Here is a 25,776-nt window from a genome sequence, read left to right on the forward strand (position 1 = left end):
CAATATGCGCTTTCTTTATTTAGGCCTTGGTACATATTTACATATTTTTTGCACACACTTACATATATACATATACACGCCTTTGTATGTCAACTTATGCGCTTATTATTTAAGTGGAACACTGTGTCATTGCAGGCTGCCCATCTCCCCAACAGCTTCATCTTGATCCATGCGTCTTTAAGATTTACTTGCTACGCGTAATTTGATCATGTCACAAGCCATAAGTCACAAGCAGTTCATTATTTGTATATGTAATTACATTAGGCCGGATCAGCCTTCATACCAAAAATTTTGTAAATCGCAAATGCTTTAAAACGAGAGTTTCTATGCAAAAAAAAAGGCTTTGTTTATATTCCACACGACCAATGAGCTTATTATTCAAGCTAGTAGTCATTCAATTAACGTTTTTGGGTATTTGGCTAATTCCCTTCTCCAATTTGTGGTGTGAGTCTTGATGTATTCCACAAAATGAAGACATCTACGGTTTTATGCCACCTCCGAGCGGCAGATGAATTTTTTGAGGAGCTTTCTCATCGCAGAAATACACTCGAAGCTTTGCCATTGTCTACCAAGGAGCAACCGTCATTAGAAAAAGCTTTATATTTCAATTGCACTTCCGAATGGTAGTGGTGCACAAACACACTAGGTCATGGCTCTGTTTTTACGGATTCTCCTTCTTCTTGATTGACACTATAACCGCTTAAGCGATTTTCGTCGAGTTTAAAAAGTGCACCAGTCGTTTCTTTCTCATTCTAACCGGCGCCAGTTGGAAACACTAAATGAAACCAAGTCCTTCTCCAAGTTCTTTCCAACGCAGAGGAGGGCTTCCTCTTCCTCTGCTACCACCAGCTGGTACCGTATCGAATACTTTCAGATCCCAGTTAACGACCAACAACCAACGCTGGATCTTTATCTGCTGGTCTATGCCTATGGCGTCATAAAGCTCATACAGCTCATTACTCTATCGTCTACGATACCCAATGTCGCTAACGTGCAAAAGTCCAACAATCTTCCGCATAATCTTTCTCTCAAATACTCTAACGGATGTTATCAACGTCTAAGATTTTGCACCATACGATAGGACGGGTATGATGAGAGCCTTCATTGTTCATCAGGTTTTACTGGTTTTTCGCTTCTGGTCTCACCAACAACACAACATCATCTTCACTCCCTGAACTCCATGACTTGGGAGTTGATGTGCCGGGTTTGCTTCCCATATAATGTCCTGCTTTTAGGATTATCATGTAGGATATAATTTTCATCCCCAGCTAAAGCTTGATAAAAGACTTTTTTGCGCTTTGCCTTAGCATCTCCAACACTTAAGTGCAACAATAGAGCAGCCAATTTCTTACCAACAGCTATTTCTCGATTTTGTCAGCACACAGGTTGCTAGAAAAATATTGAAGGCAGCACTCATTAACCAGTAGAGGAATCAAGATTTATACACGATTTAAATATTTTAGCTTTCATTTGAGCAAACACAAAATTTCATTTCCATATTTGACCTCTTTTTTGTTGGCAAGCCGTGTGAAGTTGACCTGCTACTATAATTTTTTGCAAAGGACGGAACTGAATATCGTCCAGCGATAAAATTATGTGTTTTAGAAAGTTTATAAGACACAGAAATTTATAAAAAGTATGCTGAAAGTGTTATCTGCACTCATATATGAGGCTCTCTCATTGATGTATTTTAGAGTTGAAACGTGGTCGTATAAGCGTTGAGAGTAATCCACATGGTGGACATCCAACACCAGAAATCATTAAACCTGATGTCTGGTGCATGAAACTGTTTGTGGAGATCCAAGTTTGACTATACGTGAAATTTCGGATACAATAAACGAATACACCATATTTCGTGTGAAGATAAGTGTGGACTTAGGAAAAAGTGTCCGGTAATTAATGTTGCATACAATAAGAATTCAACAAAAATATTTGGCAGAGTTTCCGCAAAATCATTACAGAGATGATGTAAAATTATGGGAGTGCCTGGAATATGTAAGTGTCTTGAAGTTGAGATTTTGTAATAAGATAAGATTATTTGAAACTGAAAACCCTTTTACTTTTGCTTTCTTACTTTATAGTACATCGACGTTTAATATTGTGCCCTACGTACGGCTTCCCATGATTCTGATTTTTATTTACGAGTAATACTAATCAGTACCATTTTCAAAGAATATAAATACATGAAACTTCCCAAGAGCCTTCGATAAAATCTCCCCATATGATTTTCGTAACTAAATTGGTATTTCTCGGTTTTCATTCGACTTTCCTTGATTGGATGCGACCCTATTTAATAAAGAGTTAGTTATCGATGGGGATTCTTCGAAACAGTTTATTACCACCTCTGCTGTACCCAAGAGCAGTATTTTAGGATCTTTGTTATTTGTACTAGTAATGAACTCATACTGATATTTGTTCGAGTTTTACCTTTGATAATCTTCTTCTCTTTGCTGATGATCTAAAAGTTTATGCTGAACTAAGAAATTCTAGTGATTCAGCCGGCCTACATTCTGTGCTGAATAGTCAATTTTCCTGGTGCCTTCTGCGTTTATTTCTTGATATTGAAAAATACCATAAAACCAGAGTTTCAAAATTTCAAAGCACCCTTAATGTATCTTTTATTACCCTTAATGCCTCTTATTTATTTAAAGAGAAATAATTATAAATAATTGCTACACTTAAGTCCAAAGCACTGACTGCCGTCGGCTTATCATCCATTTTGCCAAAAAAGTACCTGTTTAATCATCAAAATTTATTTTGTCGCCTTAAAAATAGGTTCCATTCAAAGCAATATTCATATGCCAACGATTAGTCTAGTCATGCAAGCACCTTAATGCATTTGAAGAGATCTTCTTCAGCTCCTTCAGCGAATTCTCCTTAATGGCCTGTATCGACTCAAAGTGGCGTCCGCGGAGTGGCAATATAAGTTTTAGGAAAAGGAAATCGTCGCAGGAGGCTAAATCCGGTGAATACGGTGGTTATTCGTTGATAGTTATCGAGTTTTTGATCAAAAAAGGATTGACAATATGTGCCTTGTGAGACGATGCGTTACCATGGTGCAAGATCCATGAGTTTTCTTTCTACAAATTAGGCCGCTTCCTACGCACATTCTTTCTCAAACGTCGCATAACTTCCACATAATATTCTTTATTTACCGTAGAACCATTTGGAACGAGTTCCGAGTGCACAACACCATGATAATCAAAGAAAACGAGTTTTTGACCGACTTTGGGTTTCGGCTCATGTGGATAGCGCCAATCAGCCGCCTGTGGACTGACTCATATACCCACGTCTCATCACCTGTTATGATGCGCGGGATGAACGTTGGGTTCGAATTCACTTGCTGAAGCATTGTCTTCAGCCACCTTCTTCCGATGAATTTTTTGAAAGAAATTCAACTTTCTTTGAACGAGTCGAGCAGCCACGCGTCTCATGCCCAATTGATGGTGTAAAATGATACGAATTGTATCTCCCTCAAACTTAAATGATGGTTTTCCAGCACCATTTCCTTGATTTTGTCGACGTTTTCATCCGTTGAAGACGTTTATGGGCGACCAGATCGGGACAAATCTTCCACGACTTTCCGGGCCTCTGCAAAAGCCTTATACCACTTGTAGATCCGTGTTTCTGATAAAGCACACTCGCCACAGGCTTTCTGCAACATTTTCAACGATTCGGCACTCCCGTTCAAAACACTAAATTTAACACAAATTCTTTGTTCGATGCTTTTATCCATAGTGAAAATCGCAGGGCACACCTGCGGTTGACTGATATAATTAAATGCTAAAAACAAGCTAATTGACAGATCACGCGCAAACTCTGCGAGACTATAGAGGACAGTTGTACCAACATGCTAGCAAAAAAATTTTTGACATATGTATGTATATGTTTTGACAGAATGTGTTAATTATATAAATCTTGCTTCGTATTTAGGGGCTTTCGCACTACATTCACTATATTTCTCAGACCCGAAACCATCATATGAATCTAGCTGTGGATTGATTAGTATTTTCCCATTAAGTGACAGAGGGACTCTTCAGGCAGTTTCATTTATCTTTGATCTGGCCCTTAATGGCGGAATCGACTGCCCGGATCTCCTAGAAATAATACCGTTGAATGTTCCTTGCAGAAATTTTCGTCGTTTTAAGATTTTTCGCGTTGACTTTAATTATCTCTCATCCTTTTTCGATTTGGACCTTTCTGGGGCGTAAACAATTACTTTCTCTGTAACAAATCAAAATAATATTTTAATTTTTAATTTAATGAGAAGTGATAGCAGTTAAAAAAACTGTTTGATATTTTATGTCCCCACTTGGATCGCGCTGGGTCGCTGTCGTCCCGGTCTAATGTATACATTTTTCATAAGCTTATACGAGTGGGAAATATATTTTTATGAGAAACTTATTTAAAGTTAAACGAACGCAATTATGATTGTGTCATCACTTACACTCTCTCTGCCAGGCAGTTGCGATTCACTAAACCACTATCGTTGAAGTGCTGCTGCCGTGTTTGCACGCTTTCGGATGCAATCGATGAACTACAAACGCTTGTGAATACTTATAAATATTCATATGTGTGCATATGTGTGTATGTATGTGCCACGCTGCTGCGTACTAGCGTACCTGCGACTATTATTTACAACACTTCATGCAATAATTGTCGCGTTATGTGTCTGTAATTACGGCATTTGCTTTAGTCTCTACCCTGGTAGATATATCTGATTCAATTAATGCCACCGCGAATCTGCATAAGCTCACATGCCAAGTATAGTATTAATAAGTAAGTACGCAAATCCACCTACATAAATCGCAACCGTCTAATTGTGCGATAATCGCAGACGTGCGAGGGTTAAACTTTGCTAAATGTCTGTTTATTTACATGAACTAATTGTCACAATTGCGGGATATTAACGCGATTTTTGATTTTTTTTTGCTTTGCTTTGCGTTGCCTTCTGTTTGCTGTTTGGCTGGTTGGTTGGCACATGAATACATACCTACGTCTGTAATGTATGAATACTTAATAGCTTTTTTATGTTTGTATTCGAAACTGGTCAAGGATGGAGGGACGATTGCATTACGTTTTCTTGAAGCTGGATGGAAGTGAATAAATGTTGAACTTGAAAAAATATGAGTATGCATTTGTTTTGCCTTGTTCACTCTTCTCGGGAGCATAGAACCTCGACTAGACTCTTCATCGTACACGATTCTGTGCTGTTGTTTTTGCACCATCCCATGAGATGTCGGCATCTGCTAGTTCGCCCAGCATCGACCTTCTCCAAGTGGTTTTTGGTCGACCGCGACCTCGGCTCCATTGCGGCTTCCAGTCCAGTGCCATTCTCCTGATGCTATCTGGTGGGTTCCTCAATGTGTGACCTATCCATCGCCACTTTCTGCGTTTGAGATGCCTAAGGATGGATTCCTCGCTCGTTAATCTCCACAGTGCGCCATTACTGATAGGCATTTGTTGATGAAGGATTGCAGCCTCTGTGTGATGGTGTTAGAGACCAGCCATGTTTCGCTTCCGTACAACATTATAGACCTCACGCAAGAACCGAATATTCGTAGTTTAGTGCGCCTGGAGATTTGCGAATCCCCCATACTGCATGCATTCGTCCGAATGACGTCCTTGCTGCAGTTGACACCTTCATCTGCCGTGATGTTGCAGCCGAGGTAGCAGAAGCTTTCGACAGATTCCACCGGACATCCGTCAACCAATATCTGCCTTGCGTTATTGTGGTTAACTCTCATGCCTTGGTCTTGGCGATGCTGCCGTCTAGTCTGACAGTGGGTGCCAGCGCAACTAGTTTGTCCGCCCTCGCTTGTATGTTAGAGAGTTTGCGAGAGAGGAGGTAGATGTCATCGGCGAAGTTCAGGTCCCTCAAGATGTCTGGTGAACTAACTGAATACTTGTAATATTTCTTCAAAGTTAAGGGTACATAATCGTCTTTTATGATAATTCCATTTGGCAAAAACCTCAAGCAGGATACGAAATAAAAATCCTGAAATGTTATACTCCGTATTTAGGAGCTTCAGAACCAACACCTTTTCAACTCATAACCAAACAGAATTGACTAAAAGAAAATGATCTCATTCAGAATAAGAACACGAATTCAAATACACTTTATTTCTTTTCGCTAATAATAGGTACTATCCAATTTTGTTTTAGAACAACTTTTTTACTAAATGAAACCAAACAAAAAGGAATTTGAATGATCTTTTGAGCTTTACGCGCTCCATTGCTTGTCTGTTTGTATACTCCAGCTGCCTATAGTTCAAATATGACTGACGTACGGCGCCATTTGCAAAAATTATAAATCTTCGAGTGGGTGATTAATTCCGCGCCATCTTGTAGAACTCGACCGCAGTAGCCGTTTGGTTTGTGCGTTACTTTTTACTAGCCGATAAACTCCTGGAGTCAAAACCCAAAGTGGACATGAAACATTGAATCATAGAACATTTTTTTTCAAGTAGCGGCACGTCTTTCGGCACGCATAGGGAAACCTTCGAGTACATTTCTATTATGAAAAGGGCTCACCATAAAAAACCTACTGTTTCGGTGTATCTTTTCTGTTTTCACCATCCAATTTCAGTTAATTTCAGTTTTAATCGGGTTCAATGGGAGTAGCTTAAAAATGCTGTCTTGACTCAAGTATTTCGTGGATAGATAACTTTCATGAGCCTTGCTCTTTATGCCTACCTAAAGGCCTACTTACTAAACCACGTTTTCTACGCGGAACTGTTATGAGAACTATTACCAAGGTGTCGGTTTTTATCAAATAGATTCGTCTTCTTTTTCTTCTTAGCATCACAATCCTTGGTTAACCATTGCTTCATTCAAAACCAATCGCCACCTTCTCTATATAAGACTACTTCCTTCCACAGCCCCATGTTCAGCTTTGCAAGGTCATCTTCAACGTCTTCGAACCATCTCTTTCTGGGGCGGCCTCCAACAGGGTGGCCTCCAACAAGGCGCAATTCAACTGCCTTTCGAGTTTTTCTGTTCTTGGGCATTCTAAGCACGTGTCCAAGCCATCAAATAGGTTCCTTACAAGTAATGATAACTCTTGTGCAACTCTGCACATTTTAAGGCTATATACAAGGTGGCACAAAATTAATCATCCAATTTTGGTTTTTAATAACTTTTTAACAACAACTTATTTTGGGTGATGGAAATCTTTATTTTGACCTTTACGCGATCCATTTCTTGTATGTTTGTATACTGCAGTTCACAAGTAATCAAATTCAATGAAAAAAAAAACATCGCAAGTTCATGGCTTGCTAGACGAGCCGTTCGAATGTGGCGGAGATTATTGCAAGGTTTTATATTCTATCCGACTCCATACGAAATAAGGAGGACGTCAACTACCGACGTTTTAAGTACAAAATTATTTGGCCCGGCCATTGAGCAATAAATCTTTAATTCATATTCGGTCAGATAGAACATTGAAAATCTTTTAGGTAACTGAAACTACATATGTCCGAAAAGAAATTCCTTTTATGATGGCTTTTATATATTCATAAAACAAGTTGAAAAATACTCCAGGAATCGATACCCCGGTTTATAAAAAAAAATACTTCTTAAATAAAAAGTTCTTTACTGTTTGCATTATAATATATTAAAGTTCTACATACATACCTATATGTAAAGGATCTTGCAAGAGGAGCGCCTAGATGTTAGTAGTGAATATTTCCTAAACAGTACCTTTCATGTCATTCAGGACATTTGTTAAGTAGACCGGTGCAAAATTTTACACGATAGAACAATGCGTTAAAATTATTGAAGCTTATTATGAAAATGGTCGATCTTTAGGAGCAACATGTCGCAAAATTCGTGATTTTTCTGGAGGAAATAATTGCCCAATTGAGTCGGTAATTGAAAGGCTGGCGAAAAAATTTCAAGAAACTGGTTCTGTTGAGAGTAGAAAAAGGGCTGGCAGACCAAAAACTGAACATTCCGTTGGGAATATTGCTGCTGTGGCGCAAAGCATTAGTGAACAACCTTTAACACCGATATTTTGACGATTTCAACAATTAGGTATTCACGAATCGACTGTTTGGCTTATGGCGGACATTTAAATGATGTAAATTTTCACATACCTATACGAGTAATTGTTAAGAGCAGCATTTTGAAAAAAAGTAGCTCAACCTGAAATAATTTTAATTTTTACGTTTTATTTTAAAACAATATCTAGGTGCATCTTTTGAAAGCAACAAAAAAATGTTTTATTTTTGAACGCAGTTCCCGTATAAGCTCTATACATTTCCTCTACCGTGCATCTAATGTTTTGATGCTCTCCAAATATATTTTTACGGCTTTCAAAATGATGTTTATTTTAACGATTTCAATTTAATTTCAACGATATTTCATTCGAAAAAGTTAGTCGATGAGGTAGCAATTCCTAACCTATTTGAAACAATTTTGCCTTGACGATAGCGAAATAGCATTTTTTTCATACCGAAAAGTCATTCTTCTTCCTACAAATTGGCGTCGGATATTTAATAACTCTGCATGAAAAACCTCCTTCAGCTTCCGATTGAGCTTCATCACACTCCTTTGAAGTTGCCAAATGATTACCTTTGCTGTCAATTGTGTGCAAACTCGCTGCCCATCGTGAAGGTTGCTTTTATAACCAAATATTTTGCACAACTGACATCACCTTCCTACGTCTTTAGCGTCTTCAAGTTCGAGCTGATTGCCCAAATGCATTTCGTGAATTTTATGATTCACTTCTGCATCGTAACTATTGCTGGTGCGACCGTACTGAAATTGATAAGATCAGAGGTGGGTATTCCCAATCATTGGCGAAGGATCTCTTAGTATGATACTTTACAAGTGCCTTAGCACTTTTTTTGATTTGAGTGAGATTTATTTGCGCGAAAAATAGCGAGCACACGAAATTTACTTTTTCAAATTTTTGTGTCTGTTCGAAATGGCTGTCACAACAATATTATGGGGTTAGGTTTTTGTGACAGTCGGTCTGTTTAACACGGTAACTTTAGTGTTTATTTATCATGGAACCGTTTAGATGTTCTTATGAAGCGTAGAATAGGTTTTATCCCAACACCAGATAGTTCCGTAAGAGAGTCAAAATAGTCAAACGAGTATTTTCCTAACAACCTTGATCTACTCCTAGCTAGGTAGGTAGGGTAGGTAGGTTGGATGGTTGTCGTAGCGACACAATTAGACCTTTCGCAGATCCATTGTGATATCACTGGAGATTATCCTTAACCTACGTGTACCTTTTCAAACCGTCCGGTAGCTTTAATAAACGAGCAGAGTTTCGTTAGTTTAAGATGCGCTATGTCCGCTACATCGGTTAAAAATGCTGTATCAAGAGTGCGCAGCCTCCTCATAGCTAAGCTTTCACACTCACAAAAAGGTGTCTGACTGTTTCCTCTTCTTCTATATTAAGACAGCTTCTACAGAAATCGAAGTACGGGAGTCCTAACCTTCTAGCGTGGCTTAAACAATGACCAGTTAATACCCCTATCATTTAAATCTTAACAAGATTTTCGATCGACCGCTGTTTCAATTCGGCCATGTCTGTCTGTTTAGTTCGCATGTTGTGAGGTTTTGCCAGCTTGTATTTACCTGTTTGATGGTTTCCCGTGTCTATAAGTAATTTACAAGCGGCTATAGGCGTTTTATCCGGGTGGAGATGAAGCGTTGTACCGGTTCGAGCAAGTTCATCCGCCTTGCACTTTCCTGGCATATTCCTGTGGCCTGGCACCCAAATAAGGAGCACTTTGCGGCGCTTAGATACGTCATTTAGAAGTTTAAAAGATTCTAAGACTATTTTTGACGAGTGTGTTTTAGATTCAAGCGCTTTTATTGCCGCTTGACTGACCCAGAATATGAAGACTTCATTTGTGGATAATACTCTCGTTTTTATTACCGTAAGTCCCTCCTTTATGACAGTGACTTCCGCCTAAAATACATTGCAATGATCAGGTAGGCGCAATGATTGGCTAACTCCGAATTTATCGGAGTAAACCCCTCCACCTACTTTGTTGCCTAGTTTTGAGCCATCTGTATAGATGTTTATATCATTTTTCTTCACAATAAGCACGTTATCCCATTCCTCTTTGGAAGTAAAAACTGTGACGATTTATTTAAGTTGATATTATTGGTCTTACAGAAATCTGTTGTGCCAGGATTGCAGGGTAATTTTTCTAAAATTGAAGAGTGTCGTTTCTGGTTCGTTCTGAGTACGCCGATTTCTCTTAGTCTGAGAGCTGCTTTGGCAGCTGTTTGCTTACCGAATTGCTCTATTGGTAAAAGGCTAAGCATAATATTTAATGCCTCTGTGGGTTTAGTCCCTAGGGCCCCGTAGATGCAAAGACTAGCTAAGGCAAAAGAAGTGTTTTACTATTTCTTCTGCCAACTTGTGCAGTATTCATGAGAAAATACTTCCAGCCTAGAAGTGTGTCTATCTAACAGCCAATGGCGGGTGACACAAGCCACAACCTTCGAGATGTTCTATCTTGAGAGACCTTTTCTTATCTATTTGTGACCAAATTAGCCTGGTTGTAACACAGGTTCTCTCCATGACCTATTCGCCTCCTGGAGAATATAATTTTTTATATTTAATTTGCAAGTTGTCATAGGAATTCCAATATTCTCACTGTTTTCAAACAGTAGAAGTTTATCACCCTTTCTGGCTAGCTCATCGGCGTTGCAATTTCCTTCACCCACAAAAGGCTGACTTTGAAAAACGGTGCTAATATCATTTAGAATTGCCAAGCATTTCTGAGCAACCTATGAACTTCGTATAACTGCATCCATTGATTTTATGGACGCCTTACTGTTCTAGAAGATATTTATCGTAGTTTTTTTACGGAGTGTGTATTAAGTGTGTACACGGTTACCTCCTTTATGGCTAAGATTTCGGCCTGGTAGGCGCTACAGTAGTCCGGAGTTCTTTTGAAAACATCTCCATAGCCTACTTTATTTTCTAGCTTGGATCCCTCCGTGTAAAAATTTATTTTCCCTCTTCACCATGATCTTTGAGTTTGGACAAAAACGCAGTTATTTGGACTTTGTTCAGCAGTATGGTATACCATATATTGCCTTTTGAGTTGTCCACACAAGTATTCCATATAGCAAAATAAGCCGAACTATCGAAGTGCAAAACTGGTGTATAGTACGAGGTGTTAATCCCAATTTCATTCCGACCGTTTTTTTGCATGTGTGCAATGGAATGTTAGCCTTTAGGGCTCCTATTCTCAATATAAGGTTGGTAGATTCAATGAGGTAGATCATATGCAGATTGAGGTGAGTTGTTGTAAAAGATACTTACTGACAAGAGAAATGTTACATTCGGATTGGCAACATCAACCATAATAAAGTTTGGACACCGACCCTCATAAATCGAAATCCGTATTTACATATATGAATGTAAATAAAATAAAAAAAACACCTACAAATCGCGTATGCCATGCATTAACATGGACAAATATGCAGTTTTTTATTCAAAATTTTGTCACGATATAAATTTTAAATATTCCCCAAAAAATATTTAATCGTTTTCCTTATCTTAGTTATAATGCGCCATATCCTAAAATAATGATTAAAACGTCAGGTCTCAAGATTATTACGTGCCATTAAAAGCAAACATGGGCAGTATGTTAATGCATGCACGTACCCACATTGAAAAATACTTATGTGTGTGTGCATAATCACGAAATTATGATGAATGTAAAGGGTGTTTTTTTTAGAGGTTAGGTTTTCAAGTTGGCACTACTTTTTTCGTAGATGGTCTTTTTGACAGCTGTCACTTGATTTATGCTCAGTTTGGTTTGCCATTTCATAATGAATAGACTTACATCTGAACAACGTTTGCGAATCGTGCAAATTTATTACGAAAATAATGGTTCGGTTCGCGCGGCGCATCGCGCGCTGCGCCCAATATTCGGTCGACATAATCGTCCATCAGAGTCACTAATTCGATTAACCATGGATCGGTTTCGCACCACGTTTGCTCTAGTGGATAATACGCATCCTCAGAGACGTCGTACAGTGCGCACCGAAGACGCTATTGCTGCTGTGGAGCAGAGTATCGAAGAAGAACCGAATGAGTCCAACCGCCATCGCGCGCAGCAATTGGAGATGTGCCCATCCACTTTATGGAAGATTTTGCGGAAGGATCTTGGTTTGCAGGCTTACAAAATCCAACTCGTGCAAGAATTGTAGCCGAACGACCATCAAACACGCGCGTCGCACGTTCGGTGAATGGACCCAAAACGAGATGGCCACCGATCCCGATTTTCACAAGAAAATTTTGTTCAGCGATGAAGCTCACTTTTGGTTGAATGGATATGTCAATAAGCAAAATTGTCGCATTTGGAGTGAACATAATCCACAAGCCATTGCTGAGACGCCGTTACATCCTCAAAAAGTCACTGTTTGGTGTGCTCTATGGGCAGAGGGAATCATTGGTCCATATTTCTTTAAAAATGAAGCCGGCCATAATGTTACAGTCAATGGAGAGCGCTATAGAGCCATGATTAATGACTTTTTCGTGCCTGAATTGGACGATGTTGGTGTGGACGACCTTTGGTTCCAACAAGACGGCGCTACATGCCATACAGCCAACGCAACAATCGATTTATTGAAGGAAACTTTTGGTGAGCGCATTATCTCGCGCCGTGGACCTGTGGCGTGGCCTCCAAGATCGTGCGATATAACACCGCTGGACTATTTCTTGTGGGGCTATGTGAAGTCGCTTGTCTACGCAGATAAGCCCGAGACGATTGACGTCTTGGAAGAGAATATTCGGCGCGTTATTGCTGACATACGGCCCCAATTGCTGCAAAAAGTGGTCGAAAATTGGGCCTCTCGGCTGGAATTTATTCGGCGGCCACTTGCCGAAATCATTTTTAAAACATAATGGCAAACCCTTATCTTTATAATAAAGCTAAATTCTTGGCCATAACATTAAATTATATACGTTTTATTTCATCTTGAAAACCTAACCTCTAAAAAAAACACCCTTTATATACATATGTATGTATGTCTGCACATAGGAAGGCATGAATGTAAATTTGTGTTGGGCCCTACGCAGACATGAAGTCATATAAAGAAAGGACTTTTTAAACATCATTTCTACTTGAAAGTTTGATAAAGATTTCAATTCGTTTTTTTTCTTGCATAATAAAAAGGAATTAAATGCACAATCATTCCGTTCTTGACATTCTTGATGCTTAGCCTGTCAGAATTGTGTAGATAATAATTTTGTTTGGTTGATTTGAATGGATGACTCAATTCATATGCTGTATGAATTATTCTATAAAGGAGGTGAAAATGCAATACAAAAAAGAACGGAATAGGAAGTTTTAGGGAACATCTTTGCTTTACGAGTTTTTTTTTTTTGGAAGCGATGGTTGGCACTGAGACGGTTCATAAGTACTAGGAATGTATATGATCCACTTAAAACGAAGGTATTGATGGGTGGTCCATATATTCCAAAAATTTGTATTTCTCATCCCATTTCGTTTATATTTGAAATAATTGTTAACTCCTGAAAAATAAGAAACGGGCGCGCTAGATTTCGCTAGGGCGATATATAAAAATAAAAAGTAATGATGCGATTAAGTTATTCAGGATTTTCAAGCAGTAATAATAATAATAATTGGTCGCCAAATTAGAAATTCTTGAAGTCCCATCTTTTGTTCTTAGCTGGCCTAGATCCTATCTGGAAAACAGGTAACAGTAACTCTCGTTGATTTTAGTGAATTCTGTTGTACCCAAAGGAAGCCATATAGGCTTATTGCTTTTTACAATATTCCTTAACGATATCATAAAAGTTTTCAATTTTGCCTAATCTTTACTCTACCGCGACGATCTCAAGCTATACCATCCCATAAGAAGTTTTGTCAATTATATATTCGATGTTGTTTTTTACAATCTTTTCCCACCTCTCGACTAATTTGTTGATGCCATTCCTCCAAAAATCACCTGGTCTGGTGTCAAAGAATTTTTTGACCCAAGTTTTAAGGACCTCCTCGTTATCGAGGGTCCTTCATATGGTTTGACAGGGAACGGAAGAGTTGATAATCGGTCGGTGCAAGATTCGGAGAATACGACGGATGCTGAAGGACTCAAGCTCCCATTCGAGCTCATGGAGTGCGGCTTTGACGACTTGTACAATGTGGGGCCTTGCGTTGTCGGGAAGGAGTATGGCTTGATTATGCGATCAGATCTTTTCAGGTGAATAGCCTCATTCACGCGGTGTAGCTGGGCAATGTAGAACTTCTTGTTGACAGTGACATTCTTTTCGAGCATTTCCAGTGCACCAGTCCCACCAAACACATATCAAAATCTTTTTTGGATGAAGATCCAGCTTCATTCTCGGCTTTGGCAAATCTCTTGGAGCCACCCTCCACTTTCTCTGCTTCATGCTGATGCATAGGCACCAATATCTCCCGTGACGGTTCGGTACAAAAAACACTGTTTATGACCACGTGTTGTTCGATAGCAGTCGAGATGCTAAGAAAAAATTTGAAGGCGACTTTCTTTGTTTTTTTCGTTGAGCTCGTGAGACACCCACGCTCCCAATTTTTGGTAAATCCCATTGGATGAACGTGATGGAGAATTTTTTTACGTTCGCAGCTCATTTTTTCCACCAATTCACGACTGGTTTGACGACCATTATTCTTTTAAAGTGATTTGAAACCTTCTCCATCGACTTCAGAAGGTCTAGCGCCGCGGGACGTGGCATCGACGTCAAAGTCGCCATTTTTGAACTCGCCTATGACACCGTCTCCATACACGTCGCATATGTCCCGGACTGCTTCGGTAGCTTTTTGACCATAATGAAAAGCAAAGAAGAGCAGGTGTTGAAAATATTGATTTTTGCCTCCTGAATATTCCATTTCTAAGCCTAAAAACTCTAAAAAACTAAAAAATTGAATAACTTAAAAATACAATTAACATAGTTTTGTAGAGCAGAAAGAGTTCTATCGAAAGAGTTGTATTGTAAACCACTCATGAACTCTGGCACGAGATAGACAATCATCGCGATAAACTTTTTTCATCAATTTAAATGCATAATTTGATATTAGCTCTTTGTTCGAAACTCATTTTTTTACTGATGACACAAACATGCATAACTTTGGACGCAAAATCTTGGCTTCCACTAAACCGGATGTCACCAAACTTTCACTGAAAGTCAGCTAGCGATGTAACTTCCAACGCACTAACTCATTAAAAAGATGTCCCTAGTCTTGTTTATTTTTGGGCTTTACCTTATATTCTTGAGAATGCAAGTTCTATTTGGGATTCTGGGTTCCCTGCATATTCTGATTGATTGGTGGATATTCAAAAAAAATTACAAATTTTTTTTCGCTGAATGTTTTCTTATGATTCCATGCCAACATACCTTATAATCTCCGTTGTCGAATTTTGGACTTACTGAGCCTTTCAAAATTAATAAAAAATTATTGTATGACTTTTATAAAAGACATAATGGATTAAATAAATATAAGTTGGGTTTAACTTTTCCTTCTAGCATTACTCATTTCCGTAGTACAATCCCTTTTTCAGCCGCCTTAAATGCGAGTTTAGTGCATTTAAATGATAGAGGTTCTTCTTTATTCCTTAATACGTGGACCCTGCCATAGGAATATTTCGATTGAATCATAGATTCACCGGTCTAATATATTTTTCTTATATATTAATTCGTGGTTTCAAAGTATGATTTTACTAAAATTCCATTCTTCTTTCATGTTGAGCTTGCAAATGTATGCGATTTTCCTTGCTACCAGCCCATGTTTGCCAGCTTTAAAAACCTTCTGTGAATAGTTTGTGTTGAAGGGGCTTACATATCCTATAGTCGATATTATGCACGAATTTTCGGAGCTGAATTTTAATTATTTGAATTTGAAACAGTTTCAATTCTACCCACAACTCGTTTAGCTATAATTCGTGGCATTTTGGTCTGGTTGTGTCATTTGGCCAGTTATCTACGAAAATTCAGTTGAAAATTAACTTACTGTTAACGGATTGAGATATTGAGATATATGTTATTATAGGCTCATTGTTACTGGTGTAGTTAACTTCCATAAATTTAAATCCTCTTCCACAGGGTACACCGATAAACTGGTAGTGAATTCACATGTAAAAATTGTGTAAAATTTAATTTAAAAAAAGAAAAATGCGAAACTGCATACACAATACCCTGAAAGATAAATACGTATTTAATAAGAGCTTATTATTAAAATTAAAATTTATTACAGAAGTGCTTAGCAAACTACTAATTTTTGTTCTGGTCATGGGAAAACTTTGGCCTTGGGATATTATATCTCTTTTCCGCATATAGCAATTCCACATAAGTGAAAAATTTATCTATATTGCTCTCGTTTTTCTGCTTGCTTTCACTGCTGACTGAAAGCTGCTCCAACTGAGGCTCTATGCTCCAATGGGAGATAAGGGAAGCAATGATGATGATGACTAAAATATTGCTCATTGTTCTCATCACAAGCACCTCACTGACTAAAGTGCTCAGCGGGGTCTTGTAGCGTAGTTTTCTTAGCATTGCAGAATACAGTTGTAAAAATAACTCAACTCTTTCTTAACCCTTTACCGCATATGAGCGCATGTATGGTATTGCAGTTCTGATTCAATTTTATTTCCAAACTAAGTATTGTAAAATATTTCAAACTATATTAATCCATCAAATAAATATTTAGAAATAATAAAAAATTGCCAAAAGCAATTATAAAAAATGTTAATTCCAAAAAAATTGTATATGAATTTATGAAATTTCGAAATAACCTCACTTTTATGCAAGCGCGGAAAAAAACTAAATTGAAGTTTTATTTAAAAAAACGATAACAGTGTAAAACCTAAGTAGTTTTTGACAAAAAAAAATATTTTCAGGGATTCGATATGTGTAATTTTCTCGTCGGATAATAATTTTTCCGCTGTTTTCTGTACTTTACCACGAGTTGTTATATTATTCATATATGATTCCGTAAAAAAAAAAAAAATATAAAACTTTTCCATTATTTTTCCGTTAATACATATGACTTATTGATAGTTAAATAAAGCTATTTCCACCGTAGTGGAAGCGTTAAGTCCCTTCACACAGTAAAGGATCGCTTTACGGCGACTGCCGGTAGTAGAATTCACTAAAATATTTTAACGATATTCTCATTGTTATCTTTTCCTAACCACAATTTTAACGATTTTGCTATTCGATAACCCGTTTCATAACAAAAATTGATAAGACGAAATCAGCGGTTGTAGAAAGCAAGTCGTTTATTGCAAATTAAGGACAACAAGGAATTGGAATTAATTAAAAAGGGAAAATTCCATTATCAAAAAGTTATTAAAAAAGGGTGAATATGTCTTTCGAGTATTTAGCTTATGCTTATCGCATAGAGACGAGGTTTGTGAGTTTTCAAATAGTGGATCGACGAATAGGGGGTTCCAAAACTATTCCAGTTAACTCTAGAGTAGGTTAGGAATCTTATTTCTCAGCTCGAAGGTCAACTTAGAGGTTCCAGAACAACAGCGATTTCGACTGAAAAACTGGTGAATTTGTCATCTTCAAACCTTTTCAATTCTACATTTTTCTTTCATGTTACTACGTTACGTTCTACTTGCATTGCGATTTTTTTGTCAATGACCCGTAGGTTAGGAATTGGGAATATCCATGAGCCAGTGGTGCGTTAGCCGTACCTTAAAATTGTGTAACAGATACAATCAACCATTATATGTTTTGCTCAAAGGTGAGGTTTCCTATGCTATTCTTTAAGGTATTCGCTCATTTGATATTATTTCTTTGACAGAAATGTCGCTTTCCGTCAGTGTAAATAAGCAGCTGTTTAGTGTTAGTTAACTTAAGTTTGTGAATAGCGCAATCGTTGCTCAAAGTTAGTGAATGGCACTAAAGGACTCTAATTACAGCTTAGCTATAAGATTAAAAATCAGCTTCCATAGGTTTTATTTCTTTATTAACCCACTTAGTCGCCGAAACCTCAGCTTTTAAGACGTTACAGTGAAATTGAGATTACAGGTAAATAGAGATTCAGGTATGGATTTTCCCATGATACCACTTTACCTTCAATATCTGAGTAAACGATTAAACGGATAGGTGGAGTGAAGTAATTTTCCCTTCACTCGTCACTATTGGAAATTCTTGTATTAAAGTTATGCACTTTAGCCAGCGGTTACTAGACTTCAAAAGTCACTCAGCAAATATCACTCAAATGGCCTGTCTACTCTCAAGAAGGCGAACGAAGGTTTGACGGAGATTCTGGAGAAAACGGGACAGCTTTTGCTGGACACTCACTTTCAGGACTGTGTCAGTGTGGGTGAGGACAGTGAAGACACTGGGGACATCTGGTTCTTAATGTCTACACGCAGGGAACTCTCCCTTGGCCATGCAAATTTTACAGTGATCAAAACTAAATGGGCGATATCCACCTTTACTCCATTTAAATCATCAGGTGCTGTAATATACAGCCGTGTCTACTATAGCAAGGCGTGAAAGTTTTCAGGATGCCTGGAATTAGGCATAGTGCGTAAAAATTGGAGTAAAACCAAGGTAGCTTTCATTCAGAAAGCAGGTAAAAAGGTGGACCACACGCCAAAAGCGTTTCGACCCTGCTCAAAGTTAGTGAAAAATTATTGATCAATACATTAGAGACGCTTATCTCAGGGATTAGCCTCCCCATGTTGAATAATACGTCTACCAGCCAGGCAAGACATACTGCCATACATAGCCTCACGACCAAGATTGAAAAAGCGTTGGCTGGTAAGGAAATTTCCCTCTGTACATCGGTTGACATTAGGGGGCATTCGGCAATGCTTCTTTCAGCTCTATTGACGAAGGTATGGTTAGGAAGGAAATAGATTGACTATCGTGGGTTCTCAATATGCTGAGGGATAGAACAACAATCTTTGAAACTGGGCCAAAAGGATTATGTGTCTTTTGCCGCATGACGTATCTGTGCAAGTCTGTGAGAACATTTATCAAATTAATTAACTTACATAGGTATGTGAAGTACATACATGTATGTACATACATATGTATGCATATAAATCACATACTAATGATACCCTGCGGCAACATGAAGGCTTTGTTGTCATTGTCCCACATACAAAAGTTGTTTACTCATATTTACATACATATGAATACAATCAATACTCATAAATGGAATAGTGTGAGCGGTAGTTCAGCAGGTAGACAATTTCAAAAATGGGCATTAAATACTCATAAAAAAGTCGAATACGTAGAGGGAAACTTAAAATTGAATAGAATATTTGTCCATAAACCCAAATCTACGACGCACATATGAATTCCCATAATTTATGTATGTGTCTGCTTAAGCACCAGCATGAATACGTAAATACACTAAATTTAAATATACAAATACACACATAAATATATTTGTATGTGCAGATCCTTTATGACCTTACGAGCCGAAAAATATTGTATGCACTTGTCGTTGAAATGATGAACAGTTTCGAGCAGAAAATTGCCAATAAGTGTTTTCCTGAGAAGAATGGTGTATCATCGGAAGTGCCTAAGTGAAGTTTGAAAAAAAAATTCATTGAGAAATCAAAAACACCGCCTTAATGGATACTTCCTGACTATTTTTATTATTATTAATTGTTCTCGCGTCGGCTTTGGGCGCATAGTGCCGAAACCAATGTTTGCCAATGTTGTCTACTTTCCGCTTTTGGCTTAATTTGAGTCCATAAGAGAGATTCTTCAATTTCCAAAAATTCCTATTTAAGGCTACGTTGACAAGATCTTTTAGGGTTTCCCCTGCGACGCGATCCTTGAGAGTTCACGTCGCTTCGATCAAGGAGTTGTTCGTTTGAAATCCAGTTCTCGGGCCACCAGATACGGAGGATGGTTCTAAGACATCGGTCCACAAATGTTTGCAACTTCCGCATTGCAGATATAGAGGATACTCAGATTTCTCATCTTTTAGTAGGACGGATTTAATACTCAAATTAAAAATTCTTAGCTTCGTGCGCGTTGGAAAACCAGATCCTTTTGATGCTTGCAAAGGCTCCGGCGTTTTTTTGGTTCTGGCATCTTTAGCTCGACCATTCAATGTGACTTGGCTTCCTAGATAGGTGAAGTTGTTGACATTTTCAATGGGTTCTCCATAAATTATGAGCCTGTTTTGGAGCAAGACGTTGATTTCCAAGGACTTAGTTTTCCCGACACTGATTTACAGTCCTAATTTCTTGTCTTGGAAGTTTAAGTCATTAGGCTAATGACCTATCTATCGCTCCTGATTAAAATTTGTTACTGAAACAGAAACACTACCTGATTATCAAATAAAAACTCTAACAGCTTTTAAATTATTTTTATATTCCTCGCGCAATTCTTAACAGAGAGTTTATTTATAAAATTTTTTTCATTTCTGGGTTAGCATAAATTGCATAAAAAAGTACCAATAAGTGCAGTTATCCCTAAAATATGCAAAAACCGCATTTTGGCTCCATCTTGCTAATGTTGCATGAAGCAATATTTTCACCACACCCGGCGTTATCAGTGCCTTACAGTTGCGGTTATAAGAACTGACAACATCTCTTGGTTAAAAATTTCCGGTTACAGTATTGTCGGTAACAAACATAAAATGAATGTAAATGCCAACAATTCGACAAAATGCGGTTGCAATAGCCGATAAGTACGCATATCCGCACACATATCCATGTAAAAAAAGAAAAAATACTCATTTTTGTGAAGATATGCAATATTGTAAATACCCTGCAGGAAAGTCTACGTAGGTAGGTGAAATGGTTGAAGTACCAGTCTAGCACTTTCCAAGTAGAACTAAAATGACGTTTTGATACCATTATGTGACCTCCAACAGGCACATATCTACAGCCAGTCAGAGCTGTTGATATGATATAATGGTGAAGATTGATGGGATTAAGGTTGGAGCACTGCCCCGGCTGTCGAATATGGATCTCCTAGTGATCTTAATCGCCCAGCTGCCAAGCCCGGACATTTACATAGAAAGTGCTCAACAGTCTACGCCCCTGAAAAGTCTCCATAGCTTCTGCAATTGGGATTAAATGATAAACTGTAATGACTACTTTCTCCAAATTGGCATTTATTTGAAAAATCTGTCACCAGGACTTGTTCGATTACCTTCATTTTACACGACAAACTGTAAAAATGTAAAAATTATAAAATCTTTATAAAAAACTAAAAAATATTAAATAATAAAGAATATTCATTCCGTTTTATTTATTTTTAAGACGGTAAACAACTAAGGACAAAAGACAAGCTTATTTAATATTTTCAATAAACCAGGTATTGGACGCATAAAGTGTAGGTAATACGTCTCGGAAACCGACTTTGATCGCAACTTCAACGTTCAGTTCGCCATTAGAGATTTTTGGTTATCTAAGACCATCTAAGCAAAAGAACAAGATTTGACAACCTTTCTCATTAACTGTTCCTGAGATATCTAAACAACATCTTCTCCAATCTTATCTAAGACCATCTAAGCAAAAGAACAAGATTTGACAACCTTTCTCATTAACTGTTCCTGAGATATCTAAACAACATCTTCTCCAAATGGTATACAGATGGAACCAAATCTCTGGAGCAGGAATAGTGGCACTTAGAGCACACAAATCTTTAACATTGAGTACAGATACCATAATTTTACAAGCGGAGCTTTTCGTTATAATGGAAACAGTAAAAGTAGTATTCAAAAGAGGGTTCGAAAAATAGGCAATCAGTCCTCAAAGCCTTAAATAGCTTTACACTCAATTTAAACCTCCTTATAGAGTGTAACAATGCACTCAATAAACTGGCGACACTTAATCAGGTCCCTCTGATTTGAATACCAGGACGTAAGGGTTACGAAGGAAACGAGAAGGCAGAGTTTTATGCCAAGCGGAAGGGCCATTCATTGGAGCAACCCCATTTTTCGGCTTCAGCTAAAGCAACCTAAAACAGGAAACCAAAAAATGGGCCCAAATAAAGACCAAGGAGTACTGAAACAGCACAAATGGTCTTATTCACTCCAAAAAGTTCTTGAACATTTATACCAACATAGCAAAATCTGCTCTAACCATAGATAAAAGTGACCTTAGATTACTTTGTGGAACACTTACAGGACACTTTGCCTGCAATAAACATTTCAATGCAATAGGACTATCTACCACTAGTGTATGCACGTTCTGCTGTGATGAGGAGGAGCCCTTTGAACACTTAATCATCAATTCTGAAGCATTGGGTCACAGGAAACACAAAATCCTGGGATCGCGCCTACTAGAGGATGAAGACTTACAAATGCTCCCTGCTAAGGTGCTGGTTCGTTTCCTCGCAATACTAAATAATTAAAATGAAACAATTAAGGAGTGCACAATAAATCCACCTGGTCGCAGTGCATAAAGGCCTAGCCTAACCCGTAGAACCATAACCAAGGTCCCAAAATAAGCATATACCCTAATAAGTATGGACATAATGCTCCAATTTCATAATCTTTCTGGGAAGGATATAAACATACAAAAAAGTCGTGTCTAGCAAAAATGTATAAAAATGCTTAATCGATTTGAGCACTGGTTTTGCTATAAAACTTTGAAATATTTACTATCACATAGGATTAATCAAATGCATCAAATACTCCCCATTAATACTAAATTTTTAAGATTTGGCCATCCGGAGCAAACTTGTGAGCGTAACTTTGGCGCTACGTCATAGGAGACATGACATCACAATTGTGCCCGCTCACTTCACACACAAGGATGATAGATTATCAGGTTTGCTATATAGCTATGGTGAAAAAAATTGTGAGGGGAACTTTGGCTGACACGTCACTTGGGAGATTCTGCAGCCGAATTCTGTACGATTATTTCACATGTATTCAAACATTCGGCCAATCAGTCATTGTTCAGATAGTAACGAAGTGTTGCCATTGGTTGATTTCGTATATCACGAACGCAATCTTAGTTTTTTCATAAATAAATCGCTTCGTGAGCTAAGTGACGTCAGCCCATCAGCTGATTCTGTCTTTCAGAGCAGAATAACGGTAGCACACCTCTAAAAATATTTTCATCATGCTTCACACGTATTTTTACCCTCTTCCACCCAGTCGTTGTCCATATGGAAACATAGTAAAATGAGCAATGGCTGCGTTGCTTTTTCTTATGCCACCAACACAATCTGAGTTTTTGCTGATTTATGTTGCAAACAAACTGCTGTTACACCCCCTGTTACGTCAGCAAATCAGGTGATTCTTTTAACTTCGCTGAGAACCTATTAGCAGTTTGATGGTGGCCACACTTTTACATCCTATATATCGTGTCTGATTTGTAGATCAATTGATTTGTTTTTGGTTTTCTCAGCTACTTTTTCAGTAAATATTATCCAGCAGCGAAATTCTGTCTTACTGCCATATTTAAAAAAAAATATCAGCTTCCCCTCAAAATGACATGTCCCTTTATTCTCTCGATTTCCCCTACTTTGTTGGAGTTTCTCATATGCGAGCCACAAAATCTGGAAGGTTAGATATTTATCAACAATTTTTTTTATTAACATATTTGTCGTGAACAGAACTGCTAATTGTACAAATGCTATTAAAAACTTTAGATCAGTTCGAAGGTAAGGACAGTATTGGAAAAAGAGATTGATGGATAGGCCAAAGTCCTAAAAAGCAGGGGAAAGGCGGGAATAACTACACTTTTGGTCGTACTCGACGGGAGAAAAAAATAACATAGTAAGTTTTTGAAAAACGAAAATCCAGCTATTTACGGGAATATTAGAAAACCACTAAACCTCTACACAACAAATTCGGAGCCACGTACATGTGTATGTATACAGATTTCTGTAGGATTTAAAGACAAGCGCTGAAGGTTATACTCTATTTAACGGCTTCTACATACGTGAATGCCCTAATGAATACTGGGACTATGTGCACGGTGCAGGTATGAATTCTTTAGACTAGGTGACCGAATTTGCTAAAAGGATGAGGGTGGTTTACCGAAAGATAGGGTAGGTAACCTTCTTAGAAGGTTACACCTTAATGAACTGCTACGCTAGCTCAACTTCTCGCTAGAGGGTATGCTGAGCGACGCATCAAGTACATTTTGACATTATGCGTTAGCATATTTTTTCTGCTGAAAGGCATTGACTTTCTGTTTTGTTTTGCCGAGTTTGCGGTGGCCATTTGTTGCGCAGTCAATCACTCAGCACAGGCGCAACCTCTTATCACGAATGTTAATGACCACCGTAACGGCGCCGACAAGTGAATCGTCCGAAGGCAGGGAGTTCGTAAATTTGAATGAGATGAGTGTGTATGGATGTGTGTGTATATGTATATATACATGCATATGTATATGTTTATGTGTATACATGTATGCATGTAGATTTGCACTAGCCAAGTGGAGTTATGCAAGTGACCAGAAAGTTATTTGGTTGAAGTCAATACATGGGCCTGCGCGCTTATATAATTCGTTTAATAGTTTTTGTTTTTCTGAAAATAAATATGTATTTGCATATTTACTAAGGTCATTATGGTTTGCGCTTTTAGTTTTACATGGTCTGCAAATATTTATTGCCTTTTTAATTATGTTTCCAGCCCCTTTTATATGCATCCCGAAGTTTATAATATTTGCCTGCAGTCTGTCGAAGGTCGTCAGTTTTAGTTTCAATCTTTCATTGCGCAAGGCTTGACGGCACCTTTGTTTTTTAAATTAAACTTGGATTTAGTAAATTATTGTAATTTTCCTCTCACACTGGTAGCGATGATATTTATGTATGTATGGAAGAAATTTTCGAATAACGGTACTTTGCTTGAGAGAACCAAAGCGATTACCTTTTGTACGCAGACATTTGCCTCCCGATTTTTTGTTAATTTTTTTTAGAATAATTTTTGTAGATTTTTGAATAAATATGAATTTAGAAAAAAACCACATCAACAGTTTTTTCAATTATTTGATCCCTTTTGGGAAATATGAAAATATGCCGCTGTATGTAGACTTAATTCCTTCATTGTGTGTATAAATGTACTTTTCTCCAACAGAGGAAGTAAAGGAAGACCAGATAGCAATTACAGTTTTTCCAATTGCAGCTGCCAAAATCGCCAATGACGTTCGGCTGATAGCTTTAATGCATACTTAAAGATTAACGGTTTGGTGCGGTTGATGGCAAGGCATCATCATCGAAGAAGAGAGAGAAGAAAACGTTATCGTCAATGGTTGTCGGTATAGATAATTAATTAGGTACAGTTCATTCAAAACAATGAATGAAGGGAAATATTTTTGGTTATAAATTGTGGATCATTCAACAGAATGAGCATTTATATTTATGAATTGTGAAAAGCCATAAATACTATGCGGTAATAAATTGCATATGGACATCTCCCATGAAAGAATTAGAGAAAGATGCTTTTTTGTGCCTTGACCGAGAATTTTGGGCACTTTTTCAAAGCTAACATTGCTGGGGATCTCCTTCAGTTGCCGGCTTCCCGACTACTGTAGTGTCTTTCAGGCTGAACTGAGGGCAATAATGAAAGCCATGACACTGGTACAGTGCGATGCGATACCTGGAGAAGATATGTACATTTTCACTGATAGCCAGGCGGCGATAAAATCCCTCAAAAATCAGTCCACAACCTCCAACGTAGCCATGAAATGTCGCGCATCTCTTAACGAGATGGCTGAGTCATGTCACCTAATGATAACATGGGTTCCTGGCCATTGTGATATTGAGGGGAACTGCAGAGCGGATGAACTAGCAAAAATCCGTACCAAATTGACTGATTAGTAGATATAGAATGATATATGTAGGTA

This window comes from Anastrepha ludens, chromosome 2 (assembly GCF_028408465.1).
Source record: "Anastrepha ludens isolate Willacy chromosome 2, idAnaLude1.1, whole genome shotgun sequence".
NCBI classification, from domain to species: domain Eukaryota; kingdom Metazoa; phylum Arthropoda; class Insecta; order Diptera; family Tephritidae; genus Anastrepha; species Anastrepha ludens.